The 13,223-nt window shown below is 39.4% G+C and overlaps 1 protein-coding gene across 17 annotated transcripts in view; it reads right to left on the reverse strand.

Moving 5' to 3' along the window:
* Positions 1 to 13,223, reverse strand: part of TRERF1 (transcriptional regulating factor 1) — a 136,963-nt gene that overhangs the window by 35,256 nt on the left and 88,484 nt on the right. For 14 of the 17 annotated variants that reach the window (XM_065589496.1, XM_065589502.1, XM_005301240.5 and 11 more), the window contains one exon: positions 136 to 229. The exons of the other annotated variants lie outside the window; for them this stretch is intronic. The gene's annotated coding sequence lies outside the window, so the exon portion shown is untranslated. The remainder of the gene's footprint in view (positions 1 to 135; positions 230 to 13,223) is intronic. 17 annotated transcript variants of the gene reach the window in all.

The raw sequence follows: 13,223 nt of genomic DNA on the forward strand, positions 1-13,223 counted from the left end.
GAGTTGGCCCATAACGTGCCAGGGTATCAGAAAACATTGTCAAAAACATAAAAAGGTTTGTATTTAAGAAGTAAGCCTGAATGTCTCATATATGTTCGCAGACACTCTCTCTCTGCAGCAGACCTTACAACTTACCTCCAGCTTGGGAGGTGGGGCATGTGGTCCTCTTGTGTATAGTCTACAATGTCGCCATCACTGTCACGCAGATACTGATTACTTGTGTACCAACCTGAAAAAGTTATTATGAAATATTATATTATTATGCCAACTACTGAGTCACAGAGCGAGTAGAGAATTCAGTAACTATAGAAATAAATTGTAAAATGAGCTCTCATTTGCTTAAGAAGCTAAACTATTCCTTCACATCTATATTAATATCAACACACATCCCTGCAAGAGCAGTATTTCTGAAAATATCTTGAGGCTTCTAGAACTAATGACTTACGGGCTTGATCCTGCATGGTGTGAGCACCCTCACCTTACACTGGCTTCAACAGGAGGGGAAAGTATGCAGCACTTCACAGGACTGAGCACTAAATAGAGAGCAGCGTTTTTCCCTATTACAAGCCATTAATTAGACTCTAGAAGCACTGAGGAACCTGATCTCTGATAAATTAACTGAGAAACTTTTGAAAGTGTAATAACAGAGTTTACTTCCCTACCTATGAAAGAAATAAAAATAATAACTACTTTTTATTTAAGAGCTCATGCCTGAAAGCCCTGGCGTGTCTTAACAATAGGACAACAATCAATAGCTACCAAAATGGCAAAAAAATGAGCCAATGCTCAAAAAAATCCTAGAATCACTGTATGCTACAACTTCAGCTTCTACATTCTGCAAAATACATTTCTACAGTCACCTATCGGACATTTTGGTACTACAGAGATAGCCTAACGATGAGAGCATTAAATATACAGAGATAAATAATTAAAAAGAGTAACACTGCCATCACCACTATTTCTGCAAGTTACTTGGCAAGAGAAATATCCTCTTAAAGACTGTGGGTGAAATCTTAGCCCCTTTGGATGGGAATTCAATAGATTTAAATGGGGATCAGGTTTTCACCTCAACTCTCTTCCCAAGCTACTAGTCCCCGTACTGCTTGATTGTATAAATATTCCATTCTGAAGACCACAGGAGAAGTTCCATATAACAGTGGTAGTCCACAGACCATAGTTTGAGAACCACTGTTATAAAACACAAACAGTTCTATCCCAAGCACACCAAAATAACCATCATATATTCCAACTCCCTTCCCCCCATTCACACAAATTAAAAAGAAAATAAATCTTCAGTCTTCCCGGGAAGGATGCCACAAATTAATTCTGGCGTACATTAAATGGGAGAATATTTCAAAATTGTGGGCTCTCAAAAAAAGGAGACCTTGCTTTTCTATCCTCTCTAAATTAGATTATCAGACAATCATTGGATCCAAATGTTTTAATCACAATGTGGAAAGTGGGGCAGTTGGCAGTTCTTTAGGGAGATGGTCCTGTATCCTTCCCAGCTTTATGTACAAAAACCAGACTCTTAAAAACACACTTGCTGAATTATTCTAGATGTATAAATAATAGATGGGTCACATTTATAGACCTATACAGCTGCCTGTTTGGTTCCCATTTAAATTCCAGAGCAAAATATTAATTCAAAAATAATTCAGTGTTAAAAACTGAGTGGGGAGGCTGGGGAACAGTACTGTATGCCAGTCGGGTTTCGATTTCTACAAAGCTAATGGAGAATTAACATAAGATTGAAGGACAGAGAAAGCTGAGGCAAGCAGACCCATTAAGCCACAGAGCTACTAAAGTAAAGTAAGGACCTAAACTGCCCAATGCTCTGCATGGCTATGAATCAAAATGTAATCAGATCGTACGTATTATCCATTGTATATCAGGTTTTTCAGCAGTCATATTAATCAAATGTCTACACACTTTTATAGGTGCGATTTCTCATAATTAAGAGTTAGCATGAAAGAGAGGACTGAAACAATATATATTTCCATACTTTGGAAGACAGGTGCAAAAAGGCCTCCATGCTGGACAGGATCTGTAGGATTCATCTGGCATTTTTAATTAATTTCACTAACAAGCAATAGAGTTTTAAAGATTGTAAATTCCTTGGCAGCAGGACCTTCTGTATTTTGTCTTGTACAGCAATAAACATGCTGTCATAATTTAACAAAGAATAAATAAATAATGTAAGACTTCTCTCAGCAATCCAAACAATATTTTTATAAAACTTAAATCAAGAAGTTTGTGTGTATATAGGTGCTTCCTTGCTCCTCCCCTAAACTGGAAACGGCTCATTAATGTGTCTTGATCATGCTTCACTACCCTTCAATCTGACAGAAGGGGACATAGTGTATTTGTTTCTGATATTAGAATATGAAGTTTTGTGCCTATATAATAAGATTCCAGAATTGTCACTCTACTCTGAAGCCCAGAATGCCTGGAGTCAATGTGACGTGATGGAAACAGCTACAAGCTAGGTTGGAAGCTTTTTGTTAAAATATCACCAGGCTGAATTATCACTGGGTTCACAATCTTACTATCCAGTTTGTTCTCAGTTATTTTGACTTTACAATTACACCCGTTCAGAGTACAGCTGTAGTATAGCATATATTTATTCCATGCCAAGAGTCCTAAACCATTGTGATAGCAGAGGTAACTCAACCAATCACCACCTCTATTCTACAAGTAATTTGCATGCAACAAATTTCATGGGTTGTATGAGAGAGACTACACAGATGGTGGATTACGTGGCCCAATTGCCACATCTGTGCAACAGCATGGGCTTTCAGCTACTAGTATTCAATAATGGTTAAACTGAAACTCATGGGATACTGATCTTCTGACGCTCTCCCTCATTCTTTTCCATATACTAAAGGCATTTTGAATTTGCTTTATACTTTGCATCAGTGGAAGAGTAATAGGATTTCCTTATTCAAGGCTATATTACATTTCTCTATGCTACTCTGACACCGGGTTCACTCCCACAATGCTTCTTGTAGCTAGTTCTCCACTCCCAGCTTCTTTTTTGCATATACAATAAACATATCAGAAGTAAACATAGTGCATAAACAGAATGGAGATCATGTAACACCATGAAAAGATGCTATCTGGGTCAGCCGTGAGACAGGGAGCGAACAGGACACAGGTGTGAGGAAGGGAGCCAAAGACGTTTTATTTTTCCTAAATAGAAATTCATTTGTCAACCTTGAGGACATGTAGGAACATGGTAATGCAACTGGAAGATTTGCTGTCAGGAACAGGTAGTGAAAATTTGGTCCGAGGTCTGGGAGTTGCTCTTTTAAGTCTTGGACGGTGCCAAAATACCTCTATTGGTCCAAGGGAACAGTGACCATTTCAATACCGTATATCTCACGACCATTAAGATTGGAAACATATTTTTTTCTGTTCTTGATAGTTCAGGATGGCTGTTAGAACCAGGCCCAGTGCTGCACACCATCTCAAAGGTTCGTAACTCAACATAAAAAAAGATATAGAGCATTAAAGCCCTAATTCTGGAGGATCATGGGAACATTGGCAGCTATAATAATTCCAGAGTTGAAGAGAGGCTGGAGGGGAAGCAAAATGCTAAGTGGGATAATCCGATTTTCAAGTCTGGATATCATGAAATCTACTCATTTTTTAAAATACGTTTTTAAAAATTAATGATGCAAGTGTTCAGTAGTTTCACACACCCTGAAAAAATAGTGTGTCTTCTTTTACAGCAAAGCTCCTTGTTCCAGTGAAGTATGAAAGGTTGTTGTAGTCTCATGTGGCTGCTGACATCATAAGCAGTTCCTGTTTTTATTCTTTAAGAGGAACTAGAACATCCTAACTAAGTTTAGAAATTATTGGATTGGGTGGGGGAAAAGAATCTAACATTTTCTCCATTTAAATCTATTTTTGAAAAATAACCGATCATCATCTCTGGAAAGCTGCTAAAAAAGAGAAAATATATATGGGGAGAATTTCCTCTTCTTTTGATAGATAATAAACAAAATGTTCTCAAACTGGCCAGTTAATTTAAGCTTTTCATAGAATTACCAATGTTCTTGTAATCCAAATGGAAGAGGTTAATTTCTAGTCAAGATTATTAACTCAATTTAGTGAAAAAAGAGATAGTTTCTTCATTCCAAAAGAAATTGGGGGCATTTCTGTGACTCTCTCATTTGTCATCTTTGTTGTTACATTGCTTCTTTACTTTCAGATGAATCAAATAATTCTAAGCACTGCAAGTGAAATCTTTATTGTATTACTCATATACAAGGTTAAGATAAAATTACAGGATTGCTTCAAAATGTGGATGCAAAAGATCGTTACTACAGCCTTAGAGAAGGGGCTTGAGTGGCACGTTTCCCAACTGTTGAAGAACCAGATAGGATTTAATAAAAGATTGGTTCACCGTTGATACAAACAAGATGGTTTTTAATATTCTCCATTATGCTGCTGCCCATCTGAGCAATGGAAGTAGTAGTATTTGAACTCTTTTTTGGGGGGGATGGCGAATGACCTCTAGTGATCTGGGTGTAGAGAATGTTTACGTAAACAGTTTTGTAGCCCTCTCTACTGAGCTTTATGCCAGGGATTGTGCCGTAAATTTGCCTCCTGTAAGATATGTACATTATAGGGGAATTCATCAGGTTTTCCCTAAGGCTTATCTTTTATTTATTCCTATTCTTGAAATCCTAATTTTTAGAAGAGATGATTTGCCAAACTAGATCAAGCCACTGCAGTGGAGACTCCTCCAGGAAGGCAGGCTAGACTTTGCCTATCCTTTTTGTCAGACATAGTATGAGCTCTATTCACTGCTGCTAACTGGGGCTGGGCACAGTTTTGAATGTCTTCTCCCTTTCAGATGCCACCAGTTAGTATCCTGCCTCTAGCAATGACCAACACTTGTTTTAGTGCCAGGCAAATATCTCTAATGCACTTAGCCAACTGGGCAATGTTCATGTTCCTTCTTGACCCCTGCAGGTGATCTGATTATGCCTGAAGCTTGAGTATGGATTGTCTTTTTCTTAGCTTCCACAAGTATATATGCTGTTAAAGAGTCATATTACATTATAATTTTAAAATTAATCATTTTCTATACTTATGTATTGCTTATGATTGTACTTGCAAAATGCTAGGATTTTTCAAGACAAACAAGAACAAAAGGTTCCTATCCTGAGGAACTCACATTATAGGGACAGACAGGTGAAATACAGAAGAGGTTAGGAGGAAATGGGAAACAGCATATACGATTATGTTTTCAAAAGTGACAAGTCATTCTGGATGATTCACCTGAAACCACTTTAAAGTGACTGATTTTCAGAGGATACTTACTCAGAACTTTCTGAAAATTGGGTACCCAAAAATTGAGGTACACAAAGATCACTAACACTTTTGAAGATTTGGACCATAACTCCCCCCCCCAACCCCCCCCCCCCCTTTTTTATTTTTAGTGAGTGTACATGTCATCTTGGTTTGCAGTGGGCAGTGCAATAGATAGATGTTGGTCTTCAAAAAGAATCAGATGTAGTAAGGATGGGGGCCTTGTATACTGTACTTATATTACTGGGATACATAAAAAGCTTTTAGATGCAGCTGACATGAATATAAATGTAAAAGAAACACAAGTCAAATTTTCCAAAATAAAGCCCTTCATTAAGGATGCAAAGAGCGAGACGCCTAGCCATTCATAGAAAGCCAAAATGAATTAACATAATTAGAGAGTTTATAAATCGCTGTGACCCAAAGACCTCTTGATGCCAACTGGCAGAGGGCACAGGGTAAGGGTTACAGGGATCCCCTGGATCTGGTATTTACATTTTAGTTTACCAAAGAGCGTTATGTAAGTGTTCTACTGAAACCTGTCTCACAGTGGTCGTCATCATCTTTGCGAAATGCATGTGCGGATAATATGTAAGGAGATAAGTATGTAGATTGGAAATTATGTTCTTAAAACCTTGAAGTTAAGGACAGATCACCCAGAGGCAAAATGCTTTAAGACACGTTCCACCAGAGAAGAGGTGGGAGACATTTCAACTTCCTCGTTGACCATCATGAATTGTGTGCTATTTAACACCCGTGAAAGACTCATGACTTTGGGGAAAAAACTTAAGTTTTCATTTACTATTTCATTTTTCCAAGTACGACCGTGCTCCAGCTTCCTCAATCATAAATCCACTTCTGCAGTTATGTAACAAAATTTTATGCAAAAGCAACAGTAGTCTGCAGAACTCTAAGGATCAGCAAAGAATAAGAAAATGTTGGTACAAATTTTCTCTGCTCGTGTGGAATAAATCTACACAGGCTTCCATTAAAAACTGGACATCTACCATCTGCACACAGCATCTAAGTTTACTACAGTATTTCCAATTCTATGTATATAGAGAATATCACAAATGCCAATGGCAAAAGATAAAAGGTAAATACTGAAGTGCAATGTCCTTTTTTAAAATGGCATCTAATGACCAGGAATGCATACAAATACATTTGGCAGTCTTCCCACAATTCTGATCAACTTCACTGATGGCAGGTTTGACTCATTGAGATTTGGAGGTTTTTTGCTGGTATTTTTGCCATTATTTCTATTACAATAAAAGGCTACATAGAGCATCTGATTATCTAAATTGCTGGGTCATGATTAAAGAACATTTGACTGAAAGAGTAGAACTAAACATCCTTATAAATGAGAGGAAAAAGAAGAGAGCAATATATATATATGTATATTACACACAATGATAAAATATTAAGGTTTCAAAGTCAAGTACTCAAAAGTTAGAAAATGCCACAATTAAGGTTGCCATTGAGATTATGTGACAAGATAAAGGTGATGCAGTCTGTAGAAGGTTAACAAGTCCCTGCCTGTCATGTGACAGCTGAGGGTGGAGTATAAAAGGAAGAAAAGCTGGATCAAAGGGTTTCCTCTCTTCTTTTAGACCCTTAATGTTGGTAAAGCTTAGAGACATTTTTGCTGTGTTTTAAATTGCTTTTTTTTTGTGCAACTGATTTGCGGACAATAAAACAAGCCATCAAGAAAGAGCCTTGAAAAGACTAATTGCTTGGAACTTTACTCCTTTTCCCCAACTGTAAACTGGTGGGAAGTTTTATCTGATATCCTGGGAGGATTTAATGAATGGCAGAATGGAAAAGCAGGGAGATAGAGACAAGCAATCCAACACAGGATGAAATTTGTTAGTAATTAAATTAATTCAGAAACAAGGTCCTGCGTATACACACATTCACAAGAGAAGTAGGGGATATCGATCTAATATCTAAAATATTTTCTCAGCATTTTCACATTGCTGGGTTATCTGGCTCTTCTGGCACAATACTTTGCATGAAAGTAAGAAACTGGTTCATCTAAAATGCAGAATGTAAATATATTCTCTGTAATTTTGACTGACCACTTGTCTGAGGTCACAGAGACCCTGTTCTAAAAGAAATGTATAATCATCCTACAATCAAATGGATCTGAGCCAACTGGACCTCATCAAAGTTTTGGTTGCAGAGCTGTGGCAATAGACATTCTAAAGTCTGGTTTGCCTGAGCTGTTTGGCTGGTTGCTGTAATATCTTCTATATTCCATTTATCTTTTTTTCTCTCTTCTCTTGAGGCATTAGAATTGTTAAAATCTGCCAACTCCCACGTCTGCATCTAAACAGGCCTCTAAAAATTGTTGCTTTAAACAGTTCCTGTAGGTCTTTTGCAAACATTGAAAGAGAAGCTCTCACCTCTTCCATAAGAATCAGACAACATACCTCATTTAAGCACTGTCTTAGTTGAGGGGATCCCCAGTCAGTGTTCTCGGGTGCTTAGAACTGGGCCAGATTTCACAATCTGTGAAAGATTCTGATCTCGTGCTTTGGAAGCAATCATATTGCAAGTACCAACAATTTCCTTCATCTCATTTTTCCTAACTCTTTCTTTTCTACTATATCTCTAGAGAATAGAATAGGCTATTTTTATATGAACATTTTTCTGGACTTGTTTTAGTTGGCTATTGTAAAGTTTCAGAGTGAGCCTATTAAGAGAGCTATACTTCTCAGGACTACACTTCCCCATAATCAAAGTGTTGCAGAAGTTCTGGTGTAAGAAAAGCATTTTTATCCTGTCTTAGAAATTTTTTAAAAGGAACCCTAGAGGTCATCTTAACTTGCTCAGGACCTTACAATAAATAAATGCATTGCTATGTATCAATCATATAACTAATCTCATCCCTGTAAACTGTCTTCCAAATCAAATTCAGACTGCGTTTGATGAGGACATGAAAGCAATCTGACCTCTCTCTTCAGAATATGTTGTCTTTTGAGATTAAGTACTTAGATTTGTTTGCTTTTTATGAGGTGGGGAAGAGTGAGCAGATGGACACTTAGCACCCCCTGAATCCATGGAACCCAAATCCATACCCCCTAAAACAGTGGCTCTCAAACCTTTGTACTGGTGACCCCTTTCACATAGCAAGCCTTTGAGTACGACCCCCCCCCTTATAAATTAAAATTTTTTTTATATATATTTAACACCGTTATAAGTGCTGGATGTAAAGCAGGGTGTGGGGTGGAGGCTGACAGCTTGCGACCCACCATGTAATAACTTTGCGACCCCCTGAGGGGTCCCGACCCCCAGTTTGAGAACCCCTGCCCTACAACATCAATTCCCACATCAGATTTGTGCGCCAGCTGATGAGATGCACAGAAAAGAGAATGCTATTTAAATAATCAACGAGAGCCCAGTTCTCAGACCTGATGTCTAATTTATTACGTGCTCCTTGAAAGAAAAGAAACATTGTGGCTTTTCTCCTTATATTCTTCATTCACGCTTGGTCTGTGTTTTTTTGAAGCATACTTCTAAGATGCCTGGCTGGAAATAGGGGAGAATGAATAGCCATCACCCACACTTTTTCTTAATTAGTTCCGCCACGTTTTATGTACACAGCAAACAGTGCCATTTCTAAGAAGCCCTTTCCTTCGCAGAGGCAACATGGGGAGTGCAGTTGCTCTGAGTAAGACTAACAAAACTAAACAGTAAATAAAAACAGCTGCAACCGAAATGAGAGGGCAGGCCGTGCTACACTTTCTGCTGCAGAGGCTGAGCAATTGCATATTTCCCTGGAACACCAACATGGTGTAGTCACACTGGAACCTCTACAGTTCCTTATGTCCCTGGAAGGGGGGTAAAGGGGGAGGGAATATTACATGCCAACCTTCAGGACAGCAGCAGTATAAATCTATGAGAACTACTCTTCAGCCTTCACTATAAAATCAGAGCCATGCAAAAGCAATGGCAGCCGATATCCCAATAAATGCTGGTATTGCCTCTGAATGGATACAATTTAACGATAAAGATTACAGAGATGGATAAGTACGTCATTTCTTTTCTACTGTCCAACCGCTATACATTAGTACCACTTCTAAGAACCTCCATTGTTCTCCCAAGACCAAATCCTGTATTCCTTACAAGTTCCAGGATTTGCTCTCTGCAGAGTGCTTTAGAATTGATATAAGCAGCAGGGACTCAGATAATGCATCTTTTTGAAAATCCATGCAAATTATTAATTGAATATTTGCATGAAAAAAATCAACACAACGCTCTTGAATAAAAAATTACAGTGAAAAACAAGCTCTTTAAAACAAATACAGATTATATGCATCTTGAAATTCCAGTAAGCACCAAGCATACGAAGATATTTTAAAAATGAACTAATACTTATTTTTAAACAAGAACAATAGAAAAATACAGCCTTAATATAAGTTTCTTCAGGCACTGAATATTTTTATTGTCCCGGTCTTAAGAATTACAACTAAAAAAATCCCAAAAGGAAAATTTCCTTCTCACCTGTGAATTTTCCTTCTAACACTCTAAATGTTAGACAATCTGTACACTACAGGGCATGCCCCCGCTCCAAGGTGGTTAGAGGCAGAGCAAAGATTGACAGAGAGCCTGCAGCCAAGACTGTCCCCTCAGTGGAGAACTCCAGAACATAAAACTCAATATATACACATTTCATTTTCAAAAGGGTTTGACACACTAAGAGCCTAAATCCCACTGTCATTGGAATTTAGACTCCTAAGTGCCTAAATCCCTTATGAAAATGAGACTTCGGTATTGCAACGTTGACAGCAGTAATGCCTAAATACCTTTTAAAAATGTGGGCCTTTGTCATAATAGAAAATACACAGATGAGTCCAAGTTCCAATACATTCCTAGCTACAAAGAAAGCCACATCGAGAGACAGAGCGAGAGAGAGAGAGCATGTGCACGCGAGAGAGAAGGTTGAAACAGTGTAGTGGCTCAAACAGTTATCTGGTTAAGGCATCTAGCACCAAATTCGTGCTCCAAAAACCTGTGTCAAGTGTTGCTAAGGAATCTTTTGATGGGGTCTTCAATTGTAATGAACCAAAGCAGATTTTTGATCACGACTCTCACAACATGTCTCCCTAATGTGTTGGGTTTGAAGCTGTTTGGTAGCCCATCCTGTAGAAACTCTTAAGGCATCCTTTACAGTGGCTGTCTTGTTATTAATCCACCTTTTGTAGCACCGGTATCAGAATTTAGTCCGACTGATCCAATATATCTCGTTGGTAGATGCTTTTCAGGATACCAAATATGTATCAAGAAATCTCTCCAAGTATCCCAGATACCTCAGTTCTCCCCTTTCAGCTTTCACAATGCTAATTTTAGCAAATGCAGATTTTGGCAGTGGATCAGTTCTTGGGTTGGAATTCCTTCTGAGGCTGTCGTTTCAGAGAGAGGGTTCCAGCTGTAACCTAAGTCCAAGAACCATGGTCTCTGAGGCCAGCCTGAGGCAATCAGGATGACTGGCCTATTCCTTTAGATTCTGTTTACTGCCCTTTCCAGAAGAGGAAAGGCATAAAGTAGGTCCTGTGGTCACCTCTGAGATAGAGCATCGACTGCTTCTGCTTCAGGCTCTCATCTCCTTGTGAAGAACCTCATGGTCTTTCTATATTCCCCAAGGCAAAGAAATCCCTGGCCACTCCAACACTTGCTCTGGAGAGCTCCATTTCTTTTTCTCTCTCTGACCAGAAGTACAACCCTCCATCTCCCCATTTTGGGGGGGGGGAAGTCTGCAATGAGGTCTGAGAACATTTCATCCTGAGTTTTTCATTTCTTCTGCCTCAAGTTAGCCAGCCACTCAGCTGTTGATAAAAGCCCTGTCTTTTAGGGTCTGGCCACTGCAGGCACCATGGTTGGAGCAAGAAAAAACAAAAACAAATCCCACCACACACTATTATTGCTCATATTCAGGAGAGGCTACAATAGCATTTTATATGCATTTCTGACCTTCCCTCCCTGAGATTCTTGCCAGTCTTGGAGGAACCTCAGTAATGGTAAATAGTGTGTTTGCATGGTGGAGGAGGGCTAGATTGGGATTTTTGACTGCAGTATATGCTGTTTGGGTTTGCTGTTGGGTCTTGGGGCTGGGATGGGAATTATGTTCTCAGTTTTGCTAGGCCTTTGAGGCACTTATAGTATTGGAGGGGACAGCAGGGGACATCTGAGGGCGAGCTGGATAGTAATCCCCTCTACATCCTCTTTAGGTTGTCCTGACTCTCAATGACATTATGCTGAGACAGGTGACTAGTAGGAGACAGGGAATAGCCTTATTCAAAAAGACAAAGGGCAGACCAGCAAGATACGCTGTGATGTTATTCACCAAGATGGTTCCCCCAGAAACACTAGAGTGAAAGGGAATTGCAAAACTATACCTGGGGGATTTACCATGCAGCTATCCCACATAATATCCAGACCAAAACGGAGCAATTTTTCAGTCTTAGATTCTGTTTCATTTCCCCTGCACTCCTGGTGAAAGTGCAGAGAAAAATATACAGGGGTCTGCTCAGATTGTCTAAAATATTCACTGTTCCCAGGTTTTTTTTCTATGTAAGATTGTTTAAAGCCATTAAAAGCTTTGCTAACCCTAAGATAAAGCTCTTTTCCTGTAAGAATGAATGTTATATATAGTGGGGAGCTACAGCCTTTTTTTTTTTTTTTTTTTATGGTCATGCAATGCTAAATGTCTACCTCATGTTAATTGAGAACAGAGTCCTGAGTCCCAAAGAGATCCTGCCTTTCCAGGGACAGCTCTTCACTGGCCTCCTCATTGTCTACCTCCAACGACTCTTCCAGTTCGTCCTTGGTGGTGGTAAGAATAGGGGAGCAGAGACCATAACCTTTTTGGGTTCAGTAGTCGTGTAACTGATCAAAATCCTGTGCAGCTCCTTAAATAATAGGAAGGTTACATTTCCACTGTCAGACCTTTTCCTGGTATCCTTGGTTCTAAAGCAAGTCCTCCTGAGCGGTTTGCTTTCTATCCTGCATTGGTTGGTGTCTGCAGGGTCAGAACCAGGACACCTGCTTAGCAATGTGCACAAAAATATCTTTATTCCAGTGGCTGGCCACAAGAGCGTGCTGCACCAATGCTTCTCTCTAGAAGGCAATGAGATCGGCGGTCTCAGCACAACCCCAAGCAGCTGCTTGAGGTACGTTGTAAGGACTCTGGAGTAATGTCTCAGCAATGCTGAGATACTCATATCTAGGCGCAAATGGGCAAATTCTGGCCCTGTGCCAGTTTTTAAATGGGAAACAGCACAGAGGTAAATAGGTCAGAAACAGCTGTCTGCAAAGTGGTGTGGGATAGCAGTTGGAGGACTGACAAAGTAGCGGGCAGCAGCATTGGGTGAACACAAACAGAAAAAAATTAACTCAATTTACACTGAACTTAGAGCACACTGAAATACTCAGAGCTCACAAAAAAATGCGGAGACAGTGCTCTACAATGAACTACGTTGTGCGAATGCAAGCATTTACAAACTGGATTAACTCTACTTAATCTGGTTTAAAGCTCTCTGTGTAGACAAGGCCTAGGACTGGACCCTTGAACTTTTTTTTGACACCTCCTGAAATACTGAAGGATTCTGACTCCACTTCTTCATGTCCAGGTCTCCCTCCTGCTGAGCCACTCCACCACTATGTTCTCCCTCTCCTGTATGTGGATAGCTTTCAGAAAGAGCGAGAGAGAAGGTGATGTTCTGAGCAAGTCAGTATTCATTCACACAGACACCACCACTGCAGTGGCATACGTCAACTAACAAGGGAGAATAAAATCTGCCTTCTTCATTTCCCCTTATTGGTTGACCTATGCCATTGTAGTAGCAGTGTATGTGTGGATGATTACATAACGTTGATCAACTCTCAGTTGAAAATGGAGA

This window comes from Chrysemys picta, chromosome 3, assembly GCF_011386835.1.
Source record: "Chrysemys picta bellii isolate R12L10 chromosome 3, ASM1138683v2, whole genome shotgun sequence".
NCBI lineage: Eukaryota > Metazoa > Chordata > Testudines > Emydidae > Chrysemys > Chrysemys picta.